The sequence below is a fragment of the Odocoileus virginianus genome, chromosome 29 (assembly GCF_023699985.2).
Source record: "Odocoileus virginianus isolate 20LAN1187 ecotype Illinois chromosome 29, Ovbor_1.2, whole genome shotgun sequence".
NCBI lineage: Eukaryota > Metazoa > Chordata > Mammalia > Artiodactyla > Cervidae > Odocoileus > Odocoileus virginianus.
The window spans coordinates 15888293-15907611 of NC_069702.1; the positions used below are offsets into that span (position 1 = coordinate 15888293).

The following is a 19319-nucleotide window of genomic DNA, read 5'->3' on the forward strand; positions in this document are numbered from 1 at the left end:
GGAAGATTTTGGAAATGGCTAACCCTTGAATGGAGTAAGATAACTCTGTTTCTTATCTGGGATACTTATTTGATGAATCATATGAATAACTCATTCACTGGCTTTGTCATTAATACTTCGATATGAATCTCTGTATAAGTAGCCATATATGATTATTTCTTCTCTTAATTTTATATATTTACTCTCAACTCTTACCTCTATTAAAATGGAAGTGCTTTTTTTTTTAGGTTAAAACTTTTTTTATTACTATTATAAGCAGAAAGTAAGGTATAAAGCCAAGATTTGAACTGGAGAAGATTCTTGAGAGTCCCTTGGAGTGCAAGGAGATGAAACCAGTCAATCCTAAAGGAAATCAACCTGAATATTCAATGGAAGGACTGATACTAAAGCTGAAGCTCTAATACTTTCACCACCTGATATGAAGAGCTGAATCATTGGAAAAGACTCTGAGGCTGGGAAAGACTGAAGGCAAAAAGAGAAGCGGGTGGCAGAGGATGAGATGGTTAGATAGGATATCAACTCAATGGACAATAACCTGAGCAAACTCAGGGGGATGGTGAAGGACAAGGAATCCTAGCATGCTGTAGTCCATGGGGTTGCAAAGAGTGGGACATGACTTAGAGACTGAATAACAATAATAAGCAGAAAATAAGGGGTAAAGCCAAGACTTGACCACATGACCGCCTGTCCCCAAGGCCACCTCCTTCCATTCTGCTATGATGCTCCCATAACACACCCTGTGTGTCTCCTGTGTTGGCTCTATCAAGTCAAATTACCTCTTTCCAATTTCAGCTATTATCTGAGCAAGCAAACAAAATTCCTTGGCTCTTATTTTCTCTGAACAAGATGTAAGGGGATAGGTTACAGAGATGAAAAAATATTTTAATATTACCTTACTCTGTACTTTCATTTGCTGTACACACACTGCAGAATGATAGTTTATAAAATTATCTGTTTCATCATTGTCTTTTGAGCATTAATATTCTTTTAAAATACAGCATTTTGTTCATTATCTTTGAATTAAGAATACATTTTCCATAACTTTTTTTCTATTATCTCTCCTTTGGTAAACAAAAAAAATCTTAATCATTAATATATTCCTCTTATAAAAAATGATAAATCTTTAAGTGGCTCATTAAACAGATATAAAATGCTCCTTTTAGCTGTTTCTTCTCATTTTGGAATACGTTGCCTATAAAATGCTTTTAAATGATCAGTTTTGTTGACTGTACAATATTTACCCTTGAGGGACGGGATGGTTTTGTTAAGTTGACTGGCTTGTTGCTATTAATTTAAACTCCTTTCAATACCTAACTGAGATATCCCAAATTGTTAATGATGTTGTCAACAGTGGCTAAATATAAGTCAAGAAATGTTTACAGTGATGACTAAAGAAACTGTTTTCTATCTTGCTTGTAAAGACATTAATGGAATGTCCTTCTGTCCTAAACCTGTTCACTCTGGGGCTGGTATTTCCCAAAACTTCAGCAAGGTATCAGTAATGACTTTCTACCCAAGGCTTATGAAAGATACCCACCTTTGCTGTAGGTGAGAGGAATCGTACGAATGATTCTGCAATGATCCTCTCTATGACTTCCAGGAAAGCACAGCCTTCACTTTATGTGTAACAAGAGCTTGTTCGAGGTCCACAGATTAATCTTCCAAATCACCTATATTCCCTCACCATACAAAACGTTTTTTTTTTTTTTTTTTTTGCTTTACTCAACTGCTTTTCCTTTTGGATCTTTTTCTCTCATAATTAACGCAGATAATAACTACCATATGGACATTTGAATGACAGAACAGGGATGGAAAGTATCATTCAAAAATCTCAAACAAGACTGAAGAAGAGCTGCTATATGAGGGCCAACTTTCTTTCATTCTCGACTTAAAAGTTTACATTCTCTAGAGGATTTCTCTTGAGCTTCCTTCTCTCTGATAACTTTCAGAAAATAAAATATGAACAGAGGCAGAGGGAAGATGCAGTGGAGTTAATAACTTTGAACGTCTAGACATCTAGTTTCAGATTACCCCTCTCTGGGGCAGGCCAAGGAATGCTGGCTACTAACAACATACTTCTTTTTTACCTGAAAAAAACTCAAAATACTTTAATCTGAGGCAAGTGAAGTAGCATCAGAGACAATAAAGTGTAACTGACAGGTTCATATTAAACCAAAAAAGGTTGATGGGGAAGAGGGGTTTAAAAACCTGAACGGAAGCTGACCTAGAGACGAGCACTACTGCTCAGAGATGAATCTCTTCACCTGCCTAGATACAGTCTTGGAATGGCAGGTGCGAAAACGCCCAGTCACCCCTAGGACCTAACAGTGGGAATTCTGCCTTATATTGATGCCTGCTATACAATTTTACCAAAAAGATCATATTGAGAGGCTTCCCTGGTGGTTCAGTGGTAAAGAATCTACCTGTCAATGGAGGAGACATGAGTTCAATCCTTGGTCTGGGAAGATCCCACGCGCCGCAAAGCAATTAAGCCAGCGCACCACAACTTCTGAGCCCGTGTCTAGAGTCTACATCCCACAACCACTAAAGCCCATCTACCTTAGAGCTTGTGCTTCGCAACGAGAGAAGGCACCACAATGAGAAGCCTGTGCACGGCAGCTAGAGCAGCCTTCGCCCACTGCAACCAGGGAAAAGCCCGTGCAGCAAGGAAGACCCAGGGGCACCAAAAGTAAATAAATAAATAAAATTACAAAAAGATCATGTTGAAATAAACAACATAGTTTGGGGGTTGGAGGAAAAATACAAAAATGCTGGCATGTCCAGTCTCTTTTGTTATAAAAAGAAACAAACAACTATATAAAACTATCAACAACTAAATAAAAATATGTATTAGTTAGGAAAAAAGCCCTTCTGTTCCCAAGAAAGACAGATCAGCATTGTGTTTATAAACGCCCATGGAGGGGAAAATCGAAAATCGTCTAGGGGTGCTGGGATGGGGTTGGGAGGGAAGGAAGGGGTGATATGGAGAGAGACAGGGATTAAGAGAAGGACTTAGGGGCTTCCCAGGTGGACGAGTGGTAAAGAAATCCCCGGCTAAAGAAGGAGATGTAAGAGACACGGGTTCAGTCCCTGGATTGGGAAGAACCCCTGGAGAAAGAAATGGCAACCCAGTTCAGTATTCTTGCCTGGAGAATCCCATGGAGAGAGGAGCCTGGTGGGCTATAGTCCAAAGGGTTGCAAAGAGTCGGATACAACTGAAGCGACTTAGATTAGAGGGATAGGGACCCAAGTGGCTGACCTCAGAGTAAGAAAAAGCCATTGGAATAGTGGGGTTTGAAACACCCCATGGAGATAACAGGACCAAAGGAGAATGGTGACTTAGCAGAGCACTGGCTCCAAGGCTGGACAAAGCCGCCAGTGACCCTGGCACAGAAGCAACAGGATCATCCATCATCATGACATTGTGTGGCTTGGGCATTGGTCATTTCAGCCTGGTGTAGGTTAAAGACCTGAAAATCCTTTCTCTGAAATTTTAACACAGCCCCTGTTTGGAGGAAAATGAGATGAAGGGAAAGATGAGATGAAGAGGAAAAATAATGGCTAAGGTTGAATTTATATTTATTTCTTCACTATCCTGGTGACTTGAATTTCAGAGTTTAGTTTAAGATGGTGAGAGAAACAATGAACTGTTATGCACTGAGTCAGTTGTGGGGTAAAAATTATACTGTGACAAATATTTATACAATCTTACAAAATACAAAAGACTTTCTGGCTTGAAGATACTGATTATTACTTGGAAATACCTTTCTGATACCAGACCTCTCTGATTTGGGTAAAAGGGTAAACATAGCTGTTCTAGAACAGACTAATATAGACCTTCTGTCAAGTTAAACAGTGTATCACCAGTGTCTTTCTCTGCCACCTGAAAAATGCTTTATTCAGATTGATGCAAAGATGATTAGAATTGGCAAAAAGCTATATGTAGCAAAAGCTACCTATTTTGAGACTGTCATGAGCTTTCTCTTAATTATCTAATTCTTGAGTTTCATTGTATCCCCATTTTACAAATGGAAAATTAGAACTAGAGATTGTGTGTGTGTATGTGTTAGTCACTCAGTTGTGTCCAACTCTTTTCGACTCCATGGACTATAGACCGCCAGGCTCCTCTGTGCACAGAATTCTCTAGGCAAGAATACTGGAGTGAGTTGCCATCTTCTCCAGGGGATCTTCACAACCCAGGGATTGACCCTGGGTCTCCTGCATTGCAGGCAGATTCTTTATCACCTGAGCCACTAATGAACTCAACTAGAGATTATCAAAGTAAATTTATGAACATGATTATCATTTAAAGAGAGAACTGGTGAAAAATCTTTATTTCTTAATTCCCATTTTTGTGTTTGTCTTAAGAGATAGCAAGGGGTTATGTAGCAACCTTCTCTTGAATTCCTAATCCATCCTCCAGAAAAAAAAAAAAGTTACATCCATAGGGAACAACTGTTTCACAATAGATAACGTCATCTGTCTCAAGCATGTTAGGACTGTTTCCTGAAGCCTCCTCTCGAATGAAATGAGAGTTAGAATGCATAATTTTAGACCATGAATTTCATGATTTTCTAACACCACTGCCAAATGCAAAATGTTTTCAATAATGACCCTGCCACACACTCTAAGCTGCAATGAACTTTAGCTTTATTGGCAGAAAGCATTGCTTCCTTGCTAAGAAGTATGTGACAGAGTCCCTGAGATGCACCTTATCTCTGAATCTACTTCAGGCTTCTCCCGGACTCCTCACCTTAGATCCAAGGTAACCAAGACTGATAACCTGCAACTGGCTTAATCTATCACTCTTTCCTGTCTGTAGTGAAACTTACTTAATTGGGAGCCATTAAACTGAACCATATTGGAACAAGTTTAGTTTCTATGTCTAGAGTTCCTGTTTGCTGAAGTGTTAAAGTGTTGGTGTGTTAAATCACTCAGTCATGTCTGACTCTGCAATCCCATGAATTGTAGCCCGCCAGACTCCTCTGTCCATGGAATTTTCCAGGCAAGAATATAGGAGTGGGTTGCCATTCCCTTTTCCAGGGGGTCTTCCTAACCCAGGGATCAAACTGGGGTCTCCCACATTGCAGACAGATTCTTTACCAATTGAACCACCAGGGAAGCTGAAGAATCAAGTCAAACAGGTTCTTAAAAATCTAGTCAATTAAAGCAGATAAATGGGGTAGGCTGCTGGTATGAAACAGAGGCAATGTTACATGTAAAAAAGATGGTTAACAGTATATCTGATGAACACATATTTAATCTGGGATTTACAGATTTGGCATGAATTTCCCATGTGGCTCAGTGAGTAAAGAATCTGCCTGTGATGCAGGAGCCTCAGGAGACAGGAGTTCAATCCCTGGGTCAAGAAGATCCCCTGGAGGAGGGCATGGCAACCCACTCCAGTATTCTTGCCTGGAGAATCCCATGGACAGAGGAGCCTGGTGGGCTATGGTCTATAGGGTCACAAAGAGTTGAACACGACTGAAGTGACTGAGCAAGTACCCATGGACTTCAAAGAGTCTATGATGCCTTGCCTGAAATTGGATCCAAAAGTCTGTGATTATCTACACAAGTGAATTTTTCTAGGGAGGTTATCCTGACTAAATTTCCAGACAGGTCTATTGAAGACGGCTGTCAAGGGTTTGACACTGCTAGGTTGTGGCTCTTCTTGAAGCTCAAAGCTGATCAACGTGACTCAATGTGGAGCAGGCAAAGTTAATGAGCACTAATGGGATATTAACAAAAGGCCAAAGGAAAAAATCTCAAACTCAGGAAATTTACATTTTAATGCAGTGGCATACCTGAGCAAAGTATCTCAAATCATAAAGCCTTCGCTATTAACCCTACACAGCAGGGGAATCATCTGTGATCAAGACAAATTTTAATATAATCCCTAATCAACACAGCAGTGGAGAGAATTTCACATCTCTCTATTCCAGATGGTGCCATTTTATCAGAGCTTCACTTCTTGGTATGCTCAGTTAATTAAAGTCCTTACTGTTTGTTAATGGCAGGTCTGTGCAGCAAAAATGACTCTAGAACAGATGTCGGCAAATTTGTCAAAGTGGCTGGATAATCATCCTGACTGCTCTGAAGGACCATTCCATTTCACCCACACCTCAACTCTTGCAGGAGTCAAATTTCACCTCTGTCTTCACTGTTTTGAAAAGGGAGCAAGGGGAAGGGGTAATGGTGGAAAGGGGAGAAACAGCCAGATCCTCGGTCAAAGTCATTTACTTTGCAAGGAATGATCAGTAATGAAGGCATTTTGGCAGACAGTTTCAAATGCAAAAGTATCAAGATGATATATTTTTATGAGACTCTGCCTACAAGTTTCACTGCAGGCTCCCTAATCAACTTGCATGCACACTTGCTATAAACTTGCAGCTCAAATAAACTTTTATCTCATATCTTTGTTCTTATTTTGTCAGCCTCTGTCTGCAACTAAAATGGCAGTCTATTATAACCAGAGATTAAAGGAAAAGGGAATAAGGAGAAGCCAGTGATTAACACAAAAGTCAACCAAAGCTATGGCAGGTAACTTGTTTTACCTCTAAAGCTCTATAGATCTCTGAACTCAAAATTGCAGAAGGGGAGATGGGAATATTGTCTGTCCTTTGGCAATTTTCAGAGCACTGAATATAGTGAATGCTTTCAATAGGAAAACACAAGAAAGGGTTAGGAAACACAGCATCATTACAATAAGATAAAATAAAACAGTCTGAAAAATATAAAGCCCTGTACAGATGCCACATCTTTTTAAAAAGTTAATTAATTCTGGTCTCTCAGAAATCTATCATTTATGACATAATATATAATGATGAAAAAATCTTTATCTGGCCTAGTAATTTGATTTGCATTTCTGAGCTGCCTAATCCAAGAGCACAGGCATGTGTTTGTTCTATATAAACCAAAATCACTTATGTACCGTTTGGTAGTATCACCTAGCTCTTTTAGAGAAAAAACAAATTATCTCCTTTGTGTTAAATTATAATGTGTTCTTTTGTGATTCATTAAATTTTTGCTTTATATAGAATTTTATATCTAAATTTGCATATGATATTATATTTCAGTATATAGTTAGTGAAATTATTGATGGATATACAGGAAAGATGTTATATAAGGTCTATTGTAAAAATGAGAAAGAGCTGCCTTAAAGAAACATGAAATCACTTGCCAAAGTTATTGGGGCTGAACAAAAACCAGGACTCACATCAAACTTTTCTTTTATTATTATTATTATATAGCACATCATAATAAACTCCAGAAAACTGTAAAAAAAATTCTTCAATCTAACAGTACATATAGTCCCATTCCATAAAATCCTATTTAAAGAGTTTACCTATTTATAAAAAATATTGGGTTGGCCAAAAAATTTGTTCAGGTTTTCTGTAAAATATTTCTTTCTGGGATTGGGAATAGAGCATTTGCGTTTATTATAAATGAAAATGTTTGAAAGTAGTAGGAGCCTCTTCAATAAAATTATGCAAAGAGTCATGGCACAGTTTTCAAAGTCACTTTACATGGCCCCCACTGTGGACGGCATAGTAAAATTCCCAGAAAAGAGGTGAGAACTGCCTTTTAAATAACCAGCCTGGGCAAATGGCAGAGGGATGTTGTGGCTATAAATTTTAGAAACAGAAAAATCTCTTAACTTTTAAAAAGTTTTGGGGACAAGTTAAACTTTAAGTACACGAAACAAAAGGAAATATATGCAATCACAAAGATTAAAAATGTAAAGGGAAAAAGGCAAAATGAGCATCATAAAAAAGATACACAAATTGCTCCAAGGTGCAGGTGTGAAAGTATTAGCCTAGTTCTCTGGTCTAATGAAGATTTCCTACCTTTCCTCTCCTTTGCCCCAACAATGGGGAGGAAACCTTGAAAGGGATCCATCATTCATCTCTCATAGACAACAAATAAGCTCTAATTTAGTTAGCCATTAAGCACACTTTCCCACAGTTCTAGCATTTTCTAGTATTTAGAAAACTCTGCTCATGGAAAGCTCGGCCAGTAGAGAAGGTGACCATTGGCAACCATGGACTCCTATATAAGCTTAATTCAAGTAGAGCCAGACCTAAATGTTTCATCTTAGTATTCTGAAGTTTACAAAGTACAGGGCTAAGAACTGCATGTTCCTACTGTGCATCAGACAATTTATTCATCTTAACACATAACTTGTTTTTATCTTAACCTAGTATTTTTCCTAATTATTGTTTTGCAAATGCGGAAGCAGAAATGCATAAGTGCTAAAATAACTTCCACGAACTTTGCTGAAGATCTGGGAATTCCAGAGCAAGTTAATCCAATTCAGACTCCTGCTCTTTTCATTCCAATGTGATGCCTATTAAAACTATCTTGACTTTCCATAAAAAAATATTTTTCAAACTGAACATTAGCTACTTTAAATCTAATTGTCTTGATTTTTTTTCTATTTAAAATTAAGTATTATTATTCTTTATTTACCATTGATAAGTCAATAATCATAACATTTGACTATTTCTCTGGACATTTCCACATTCAGGTCTTAAGTTGAACTCTTCAAGTTTTCTGCTGCTTGGAGTTGAGCACATGAAAAGCCATTCCTTAGCTCAAAACTCCTTCTAGCTTTAAAACATATAGGCAGTGGACTGGGAGGAAATTATCTTATTTGAAAACCTTTACATAGGTAATGTTCAAAACATAGGCTTCCCTGGTGCCTCAGTAGTAAAGAATCCATCTACCAAGGCAGGAGACTCAGATTCAATCCCTGGGTCAGGAAGATCTGGAGAAGGAGATGGTAACCCACTCCAGTATCCTTGCCTGGGAAATCCCATGGACAGAGAAGCCTGGCTGGCTGTAGTCCATGGGGTCACAAAAGAGTTGGGCACAAATTAGCAACTAAACAACAACGTTCAGTACATATAAATGTTATCTTAACTGGTCTTTACAACAACCTTTAAGAAAAAGCATTAGGAGGTCCTGAGAAGTTATTTGTTTAGGTATGTATAGCTACTGGTGGAAATCCCTGGAAGACACAAAGCCAATACTATCAGTTCTCATCCAAGCATTGTCTACAAAAGGCTCCTAGTTAATGGATTTCAGTTATTTCAATCTACCACCAAGTTATCCCTATTGTGAATGGCTCAGTCTGATTATTAGACCTGTTACATAGAATGTCCATTCTTCAGATTCCAGGCTCACCTAGTCACCTTTCATTGTCATCTAGATTTCTTATGTATCTTAACTGCATGGAGCATAGACAATGATTTTATTGATGAGAGGAATCCAGCTCAAGTAAAATTGGGGCTGGGGTTCTGGTCTTCTCTATCATTCTCTTGAGCTTGGATAATGTCAATAATCTATGATACATGAGTACACTAATAATGAGCTCACAGAATCTGACTAATGTATGGCTATGGTAAGGAATGCCTCCTTGAGATCGCTGGCTTATTTCTAGTTTCTGCCTATGCAAGCACAAGGTTTATTCCACAGGGAACACTTAAACAATATTCAAAGGATTTATACAGTACAGAGAAATGTAACAGTTCCAAAGATACTCTAGTTACTCTTATTTTATTTAGAATATATCACGAGACACCATCATTTCATATGCTTCATATGAAGGAAGAAACTAAATATATTTCAATTTTTACCTGGAAACAAAATTCCTATAGCATAAAAACTCATCTTTCACCAGTGAGAGAAGTCATATCATATTTTAACTACATAGAAAATTTGATATAATGTTTAGTTAATTAAAGCTAGACTGGTAACTTTTTCCAGGCTTTTTATTTAAAGTAAAATTAGACCAAACTCAAAATATAAATGACCAAAATAAAACTACTTCCTGGGCACAGTCTCTCATTAATCAGGAAGTCATTATAATAGAATATATGAGGAGACAGTAAAATAAAAGTTTAGAAATTTATCACCCAATTAATTGTTACTTTCATGCATTTTAAAATTGCTATCCTTGAAGAACAAAAAAGAAAGAAAAACGTGGAAACCTATAAAACTGTACATAGTTGAAAAGGACTGACCATCAATGACTGAGACATAATCATCCATACATCATCTGTTCTTTGCTGTATTCATCTTAAAGCTGTATGTCCTTCAGAAGTTATGAGTCATTTATAAGAAAAAAGGATTCTGTGTTTAAATAATTTCTTACTGTGAACTGTCTTTTTCTCTTACTGAAAAATTTCAACTGGAAATATTAAATCAACTGGATATATACCGCTTGTGAATATCTAGGTTATGATCTACCTGTGCTATAGTGTTCTTGCATAATATAAGGCAAACTTTAAAATTCTTCCTGATTTCTAACATTGAAGGAAAATAAGAAGGCTATAATGATTATAAGCATTTTTTCCATATAGCCTGGTTCAGCTGCTCCGCATCAATAGGTTCCAGCCTTTTGATACTGCTTCATAAAATAAATGAAATTTATATTCTAACAGTTAATTCTAAAAGCAAGAACAGCTTATGCTTAAGCATTTATATATATATATGTATTTTTCCCTCCTCTTCCTCTTTCTTCTCCTCTTTTTCCCTCTACTTCTTCTGATTGCTACCTTTGTACCACAGTGGTTTGGGATGTTATTATTTTACTATTTGGACCCTACTTTAGCCTGGGATCCATCTTCTACTTGGCTCTTCCTGAGCAAATCTACATTCCTACAAGAGCCAAGGGCTGGTAGGAACTCAGCCATCAATCACTAGCACAGTACTGATCTAGTACCATAGGGTTCGTTCTAACTTTTCTTTTTCCTCATTTATATGTTTTGATATTGCTTTTGTTGCTTTTCCCCCTGATATTAAAATATCTGATTTTGGGAATATATAGCATGAGTACCTATTTTCTTTTTATTTCTTATATACATATCCCAGCAGGATATATATACTTAATGTATATTAATGTTAATACTTAATTTTGCTTCCTGTGAAGAAATCAAAAATTGAAAGGGAATCGATTTTTGAATCCCTGATTCATTACCAGAAATCCAGCCTCACTTTACTATCAATATTACTTTTAATATAATTTTAAAATAATTTTACTCTTGTATATAAAGTTGCAAAAAAAAAAATCACACAGATTTCCTATGTACCCTCTACCCAGATTCCTCTAAAGATAAGCATATTTGAAAATCATAGAATGGTGATCAAAACCAGAAAAGTAACATTTGTACAATACCATTAATAAAAAAAACAGATCTTATTGGTGCTTTGCTAATTTTTACATGCATTCAGTGGGGTTGGGGTTATAGTATAGTTTGTTGTCCTTTAGTCGCTCAACTCTTAGTGACCTCATGGACTATAGCCCGCCAGACTCCTCTGTCCATGGGACGCTCCAGGCAAGAATACTGGATTAAGTTGCCATTTCCTTCTCCAGGGGATCTTCCTGACCCAAGGATTGAACTCAAGTCTCCTGCATCTCCTGCATTGGCAAGGTGGATTCTCTACCATTGAGCCTCCAAGAAAGCCCATAGTAGTTAGTTCTATGAAATGCATCACGTGTATTGATTTGTGGAACTATCACGGTAATCGGGATGCAGAGCTGTTTCCCATCACCCCAAAGAAACTCTCATGATACACTTTTAAAGTCACAGCCTCCCAAATTTCAACTCCTGCAATCACAGCTTAGTTCTCCATCAGTATAATTTTTTGATACATTTCAAGAATAATTTAGAAAATTGAATCACACTGTAGGCAGTCTTTTGAGATGTTTTTATTTCAGCACCAATGCCTTTAAAATCCACCCAAATTTTTGTTTATATTAATAGTCTGTTTCCCTTTTTGCTGAATTATATTAGATGGTGCATATACACTGCTACTGCTGAGAAAAAATGTTTTGATAAGTATATCCATCCTCTCATCTTTGAAAAAAAAGTTATATAAGTTTTTTCCCTCTGTTTCAACAAAAATCCTGAGTTCAAAACTTAATTCAGACACTAGCATTTTTTCTTTGTAGTTTTTCCTCTTAGTATAAACTCAACGGACTTGATTAAGCTAGATGGTCTAAATTATATTCAAGATCTAGAATCTTGTAAAAGATGATGTAAGAAAATGAATAAACCCAACGGGGCATAAGGGACATCTTTAAAGCATGCAAGAAATTCTGAAGTTTCACTCTTTAGCTCGTGCTCCTATTCATCCAAAAGTGTTTTGGCCTAACCCTCCTCATAGTCTGGTGATATCAATCCAATGAGGGTAAGCGTAAGGGAAGCAGAAAAATAATTCCATGGGACTTCCCTGGTGGTCCAGTGGTTAAGAATACACCTTCCAATGCAGGGGACATGGGTTTGATTCCTGGTTGGGGAACTAAGATTCCACATGCCTTGGGGCAACTAAGACCATGGGTCAAAACTAGAGTCTGCTCACGCTAGAGCCTGCGCTCTGTACTTAGAGACAGTTCACACAGTGAAATGAGGAATCCACACGATCAAAAAAAGGAAAAGAAAAACATAATGCCAGATGAGAGAACACATGCACACACGCACACGCACACACACACACACACACACACACACCCCAACCACATTGATTTGAAGATGGCATGTGGCTAAAGTCAGACAAATTTGAATTAACAGTACTCCATAACAGGATTTTTATTACAACTGCCAAGCGGAAAAGCTCTTTGGCTGCTAAGTTCTTAAATTCATCCTGCCACAATATGGATGCAGTCAGTCTATGAAAAAGCCAAGCAAAGGAAAAAAATACAGAGAATCAGAAAATAAGCAACATCTTTGAGATGCTGACATCATTTGAGATTTCACTTGCGATCTCACTGCATTTACCCTGAATCCATCCTTTTCCCCTGCTCTGTGAAAATGGTATGCGCATGTGTGCTCAGTCCAACTTTTTGCGAGCCCAGACAAGGATACTGGTGTGGGTTTGGGTTGTCATTTCCTCCTCCAGGGGATCTTCGCAACTCAGGGATCAAACCTGGACCCTTCCCCACCCCAGGGATGGAACTCGCATCTCCTGCAGCTCCTGAATTGTCAGGTAGATTCTTTACCACTTGTTTCTCCTGGGAAGCCCTGTGAAGGTTGTTCAGTTCAGTTCAGTTCAGTTCAGTTCAGTCACTCAGTCGTGTCCGACTCTTTGCGACCCCATGAATCGCAGCACGCCAGGCCTCCCTGTCCATCACCAACTCCCGGAGTTTACTCAAACCCATGTCCATCGAGTCGATGATGCCATCCAGCCATCTCATCCTCTGTCGTCCCCTTCTCCTCCTGCCCCCAATCCCTCCGAGCATCAGGGTCTTGTCCAATGAGTCAACTCTTTGAAGGTTGCTGGGTTCTATCTAAAAATGTTTCCTTTGCCAGTTGGCGCCGTGTTAAAGCTTGGCCAGTAGAGGGCAGAGGAGAGACACTGCAGGAGAAGGTAGGTGTTGCTTCCTGGTTCCTGTCTGTCGGCTCTCCAGGTCCTCCAGCTCCCAGCCCTTCCAGCGTCGAGAGGCTTTCTCAGTGCCAGAAACTGCAGCTCTGGCAGCTTGTTTTGCATCAAGCATCTGCAATGCATCTTGGCCCAAATAGTCAGTGGCCAGCAGTTTCCCCCGTACGTCCTCAGGCCCTTTGGTAACAAGCATCTGCAGTGAGACAACTCTCTGTGGGTTTTCTGACACCCTGGACGGCACATTTCAGCCATGTTCCAAAGGAAAGACTTTGAGAAAGTTCTGCCAGGGCTGCACCACAGTGATACTTGGCCATTTAGTGAGCTAAGGCCGTACCCTGTGCAAAGGTTTCTGGATTTCAGCAGGGTGGGAGCGGTGGGCATTTCCTTGGGTGATCAATCACACCTCTAGGAGTCATGGCTGCCCTTTATATCTGAAATATGTATATTCTTTGGAATTCTTTTACTTCTTACTAGCCATTCTTCTAGATGTAAAGAGGTTGCTGACATATGATAAAATAGGAAAAAAAAAAAAAAACTATAGAAAAGAAGGCTTCCATGGTGGCTTAGATGGTAAAGCGTCTGCCTGCAATGCAGGAGAACTGGGTTCGATCCCTGGGTCGGGAAGATCCCCTGGAGAAGGAAATGGCAACCCACTCCAGTACTCTTGCCTGGAAAATTCCATGGATGGAGAAGCCTGGGAGGCTACAGTCCATGGGGCCTCAAAGAGTCGGACACGTCTGAGCAACTTCTCTAGCCGTTTTCTACTTCTTATGTGTGTGTATGCTAAGTCACTCAGTCATGTCCAACTCTTTGGAACCCTATGGACTGTAATCCGCCAGGCTCCTCTGTCCAGGGGGTGTTCTCCAGGCAAGAATACTGGAGTGAGTTGCCATGCCCTCTTCCATGTACTAGTCAATTACTTATACACTAATCCTCTATTACAGTTAATAATTCTTTATACTAAACTTCCCCTGTTCAAATTACTATGTGGTTTCTCTTTCCTGATTGGATCCAAATTGATATACCATGCCTGAAGGCTGAGCTACCCTTGGATTTCTCAATTTTGTGATCTAATAAATTCCATTTTTTGTGGATGTTGGCTATAGTTACAACTGAAACTGGAAAAGTCCTAATACAAATAAGGTCCATAAAATTAATAAAAAGAATACTACAGAGAAAATGGTCTTAGAAAGTTCCATACACATATTTTTTAAAAGTAGACTAGAATAGTCAGACTTAATTAACACAGATTCCAATTCTAGAAAACTTCCAATCTACACAGGAATGGTATTATAGTGCTACTTTGGAATATGCTTTAAATTTTTTTTTTTTTAAACTGTATGAGTAAACTTCACATTTTGATTCTGGACATTAATATAAGGTACCAGATTTATGTTATATGCCTCGTTGCATGCAGAAGGGAACCCATTTCTCAAGGAATTGACACTAAACACTCTCTGGTGATGAATTAATGTAACTAATCCAAGATGAACACATGTTCATCTGAATGAAAACTGAATGAAATAGATACAGTAAGCTGAGTGCCCTTAAGTGAAGAAATATTATAAATTATTTTTACTTTTAGTTTTGTGCTTTTAAATTATTTTATGGGTATACAGAAGTTGATTCTTCACAAGTTTTTTCCACCATCCCTCATTCATTGAAAACATCTCTTCTTTTTTGGAATAGATATAAATTGTGTAGTCAAATTGCAGTAAATGCTAAAATAACAAAACCTGGATGGTTCCTAAAAGATACTTTCTGAGTAAGAAAATAGCACACAAATAAATAGCCTGTTTCAGATTCTGACTGCCAAAAAGTAGGAAATGCTGCAATGATTAGATAAGAGTATTTAATGACTGTTGCCTATCTACAAATTTCCAATGAACTGAGATACAATAAGCAGAAATATTCTAGATAGGATCTGCCACTAGAGTCAGATCAATAAATATTTCAAAACTTAAAGAAAAATTGGCTAAAACACAAACAAGTAGAATGTCAAACTTTGGTTAACAAGCCTCCAGTGTCTGCTGTCAATCATATGCGGGTAGGAGGAGTTGCCAGATTTTAAGGGTCTCAGCCCAAACTGTGTTCCTCTGATTGCTTTAAAAGATATAAAGACCCTGATATGACCAAGAGTTAATGATACTTGACTACCCTTTCTCAGCCTGTCATCTCTTTCAAAGCTGTATAAAGGTTCAAGAGATTCTACTGTAAGGAGATCCAACCAGTCCATCCTGAAGGAGATCAGTCCTGGGTGTTCATTGGAAGGACTGATGCTGAAGCTGAAACTCCAGTACTTTGGCCACCTCATGCGAAGAGTTGACTCATTGGAAAAGACCCTGATGCTGGGAGGGATTGGGGGCAGGAGGAGAAGGGACAGATGATGAGATGGTTGGATGGCATCACCAACTCGATGGACATGAGTTTGAGTAAACTTCAGGAGTTGGTGATGGACAGGGAGGCCTGGCGTGCTGCGATTCATGGGGTCGCAGAGTCGGACAAGACTGAACTACTGAACTGAACTGAACTGAGGGGTTGAAAAATTACAGAGATTTGATGTTTTCTTGACTAATGTGGTATTTTTAAGAAGTGACTTGATTGAGTTCTAACATTAATATGTTTGAAATGTATAGATACTTGGAAGTCATGCATTCTTAGCTAACAAATTCTTTTTGATGTTTTCAAGAAAAGGCTAAATTGATATTTAAAGTGAAGTTTTGGGTACTAAAATTGGCTTTTATTACTTAGAAACAAATGAATTTGAAGTAGTTTTCTTTTTCACTGAGTTGAAAATATATTAACTTGGTCTCATAGCACTATACATAGAAGAATAATCTTTTTGTTTCTGTTAGTGTATTGTCTGTTTTTCCTTTGAAGCCCACATACTCTAACAATAACAAAATGAGGGTTATATGAGGGGAGATGGGAAAATAAAATAAGGAGTTTCAGCAGAATTGGAGCCTGGTGGGCACCCCAAACACTGGAAGAGGGACCCAATTATTATTTACTACACATACATTTTTCTACTACAAACTTTACATGAGCTGTTTCATCAGACTTCACAATAGTCTTGTGAAAATGCATCATTATTCTCCTGTGGAGAAAAACAAACAAACAAACAAAGCTGAAAGCCAAAATAGTCCACTCTAACAGACTCTAGTTCAAGCCCTAATTGGAATCCACAACCCATGGTCTCTCTAAAAAACCATATGTGGGAGAAAGAGGAAGAGAATAGAAAATAGAGCCGAGCCAGAGAATGAGGAAGAACAGGTCATTAGGTTATTATCATATATATATATATATATATATTTTTTTTTTTTTAAACATCTGGGTAAGGTTGACTCCTTTGTGTGAACTTTGTGTGAATTTCTATATCAAAGTATATGTCAATTCTCAGACAAATGCCAATTTCAAAATGTTAAAATGTGAAAAAGTGTAATGTGGAATGAAGGAAATATGATAGTGACAGGTGACATTTTTCTCTATACTTGATAGAGCTTCCTTGACCCTGGATGTTGACAACTACTCACGAAAATGCCCTTGAGCTAATTAAGTAATGTTTCTTCCTTTCAGTCCTAATACCTTTCAAGCTGCCCTTTGCGGAAAAAACTCAGTAGGTGCATGAGGGTAGATTTCTATCAGTTACAGAACACATCAGATGAAGCCACTGGTGAGATGAAACAGGGACGAACGCGGTTACTGGCTCAGTATTACTCATTTGAAAGATCACATAATTGAAATTTTCTGAGATGCTCAAGATAATGTGTAAGTAAAAGAATCTGCAATATACTTTGAAGATAGCATATTTTAAAAGCATCATATACTATGATTATATTTAGGTATTATTTTTTCTCCTCTTGTATTTTATTAATTATCCCACTGACTTCATAATTAATGTTACAAAAAGGGTACTGAAAACATCTGCAGAATAAACTTCAGTGGCATATGGTATCTCTTTTTCACTCCACCACTTCATTATGTCAATGGAATTCAGATACCCTCTTGACAGATGGAAATTGCATTATGAAAATCTCACACTTCAGCAGACTCAAACAACCTAAAAGCAACAGAAATGGTCATAGAAAATTGACATTCCATTAAAACTAAAGGCAAAATTGTATTTTTCCTCAAAATTCAAGAATATATGATTTTATCCCCTCTCTGATATTCATTTAGATGGTCTCATTAAACTATTATGCATGCCTTTCCCCCTCAGCATAAGGAATATTGTTTTCTAAAGAAAGTGGAAAGAGTTATACAGTAACTCTTCCTAATCATTACCTCATAATGCCAAATAAATCAAAACATTTTCTTCTCAGGTGAAACCTCAATAAACTTCCTTCAAAAACCTTCTTATTTATACCCCTATCACTTTGCTATTCTTTTTCTTGTAGGATACATGCTGACAATGAGTCATAAGTTTGCAAAAATAAAAATAAAGCTATTGCTTGTGTGTGTGTGTGGGGAGGGGGGGCAATACCTACTGTGCTGTGGACAGTGGATTAATAATGAAGAGGATTTTCTTAGGGGCTATTAATCTCTTCTTTTCAAAGAACACACAAGAGCATTCTACTTTTTGTGATAGGAAATAGCCTAATCTCATTCCATCACATATTTTATCGAAGATTAAAAAAAAAAGAGTATATACACACTGAGGGTCATAATTTTAAAGATTTGAAGACATGTTTGAAAATAGAATGTGATGGAAAAGGGTTTGCCAGGTACCATAAACAGAACTAAAAGAGGAAGGACTATCTTATCTTTGGATTAGTCTGTGGGAAATAGGTTTAAAATTTCTACTCACCTCATTTTCATTTATCTGGGCTATTGTTTGCAAGCTATGTATCCATCCAGTTCCTATATTTTAAAAAAACCATGTCCCCAAATCAAAGCAGATATCTCAAGGAGGCATCCTCTTAAGGAGACATAACACATGCTTAACTCTGTTTCCTTAACGACTCCTCACCCTAGAAATTTATTATAAATGAGAAATTAGAATTATTGCTGGCAGTTTCTTGAAGTATACATTTTAGAGATATTTCATACTCAACGAAGTGCATCAAACTTATTACTTAGACAAAGTTAAAGCTCACATATTCTGTACTACATAATGGTCACAGACGTAGGAAGTAGTGAATGTTGTATGCGGAAACATTTAATGACCTCCAGCTAGGACAAAATTTCATTCTTTAAAAATTTATTGGTGTTATATAACTGGGAGCTAACTTTGCTTCTTTTATATCTGTCAACTCTCTATTTATCTTACTGTCTCTAATTTATGGGGCCAGGAAAAATATTCTTCCATTTCAACAAGAATTTCCTAAGTACAGAAAAACAGTGAGCTCTCTGCCTCCAGTGACAGTTTTGAGCCTAATTAAACAATGACAGTGAGTTAAATCCAAGTATTAGTTGATGGGTGCAATTTGTTCATGTACTTCAATGGTGCATGACAATAAGGTCTGACAGCGCTTCAAACTGTACTATCATAAATCAACTTGAGGATTCTGGATTTCTGAAAGAGGAAACATGGAAGCTCATTGAGATCAGATATTTCCTAAGAAAAAAAATGTTAAACAGGGATATTGTTAGGAAGAAAGACATACTGGAAATGTTTTCTGAGCGATTAGCATTTTGGAACATCATCCATAAATTGTCATGTTATGCTGTGTGTGCTGAGTTGCTCAGTCGTGTCAAACTGATTGTGACCCCACAGACAGTAGCCCACCAGGCTCCTCTGTCCATGGGGTTCTCCACGCAAGAATACTGGAGTGGGTTGCCATCTCCTTCTCCAGGGGATCTTCCTGACCCGGAGATCAAATCCAGGTCTCCTGCATTCCCTGAGGATTCTTTACTGACTGAACCACCAGGGAAGTCTGAAGCAGGAAGAGGGGATTTAAAAAAAAAAAAAATGAGGGGGCATGGACTAGTTTCAG

General features: G+C 37.9%; 1 protein-coding gene across 5 annotated transcripts in view; it reads right to left on the minus strand.

Moving 5' to 3' along the window:
* Positions 1 to 19319, minus strand: part of ARHGAP24 (Rho GTPase activating protein 24) — a 545723-nt gene that overhangs the window by 189014 nt on the left and 337390 nt on the right. The window lies entirely within an intron of this gene.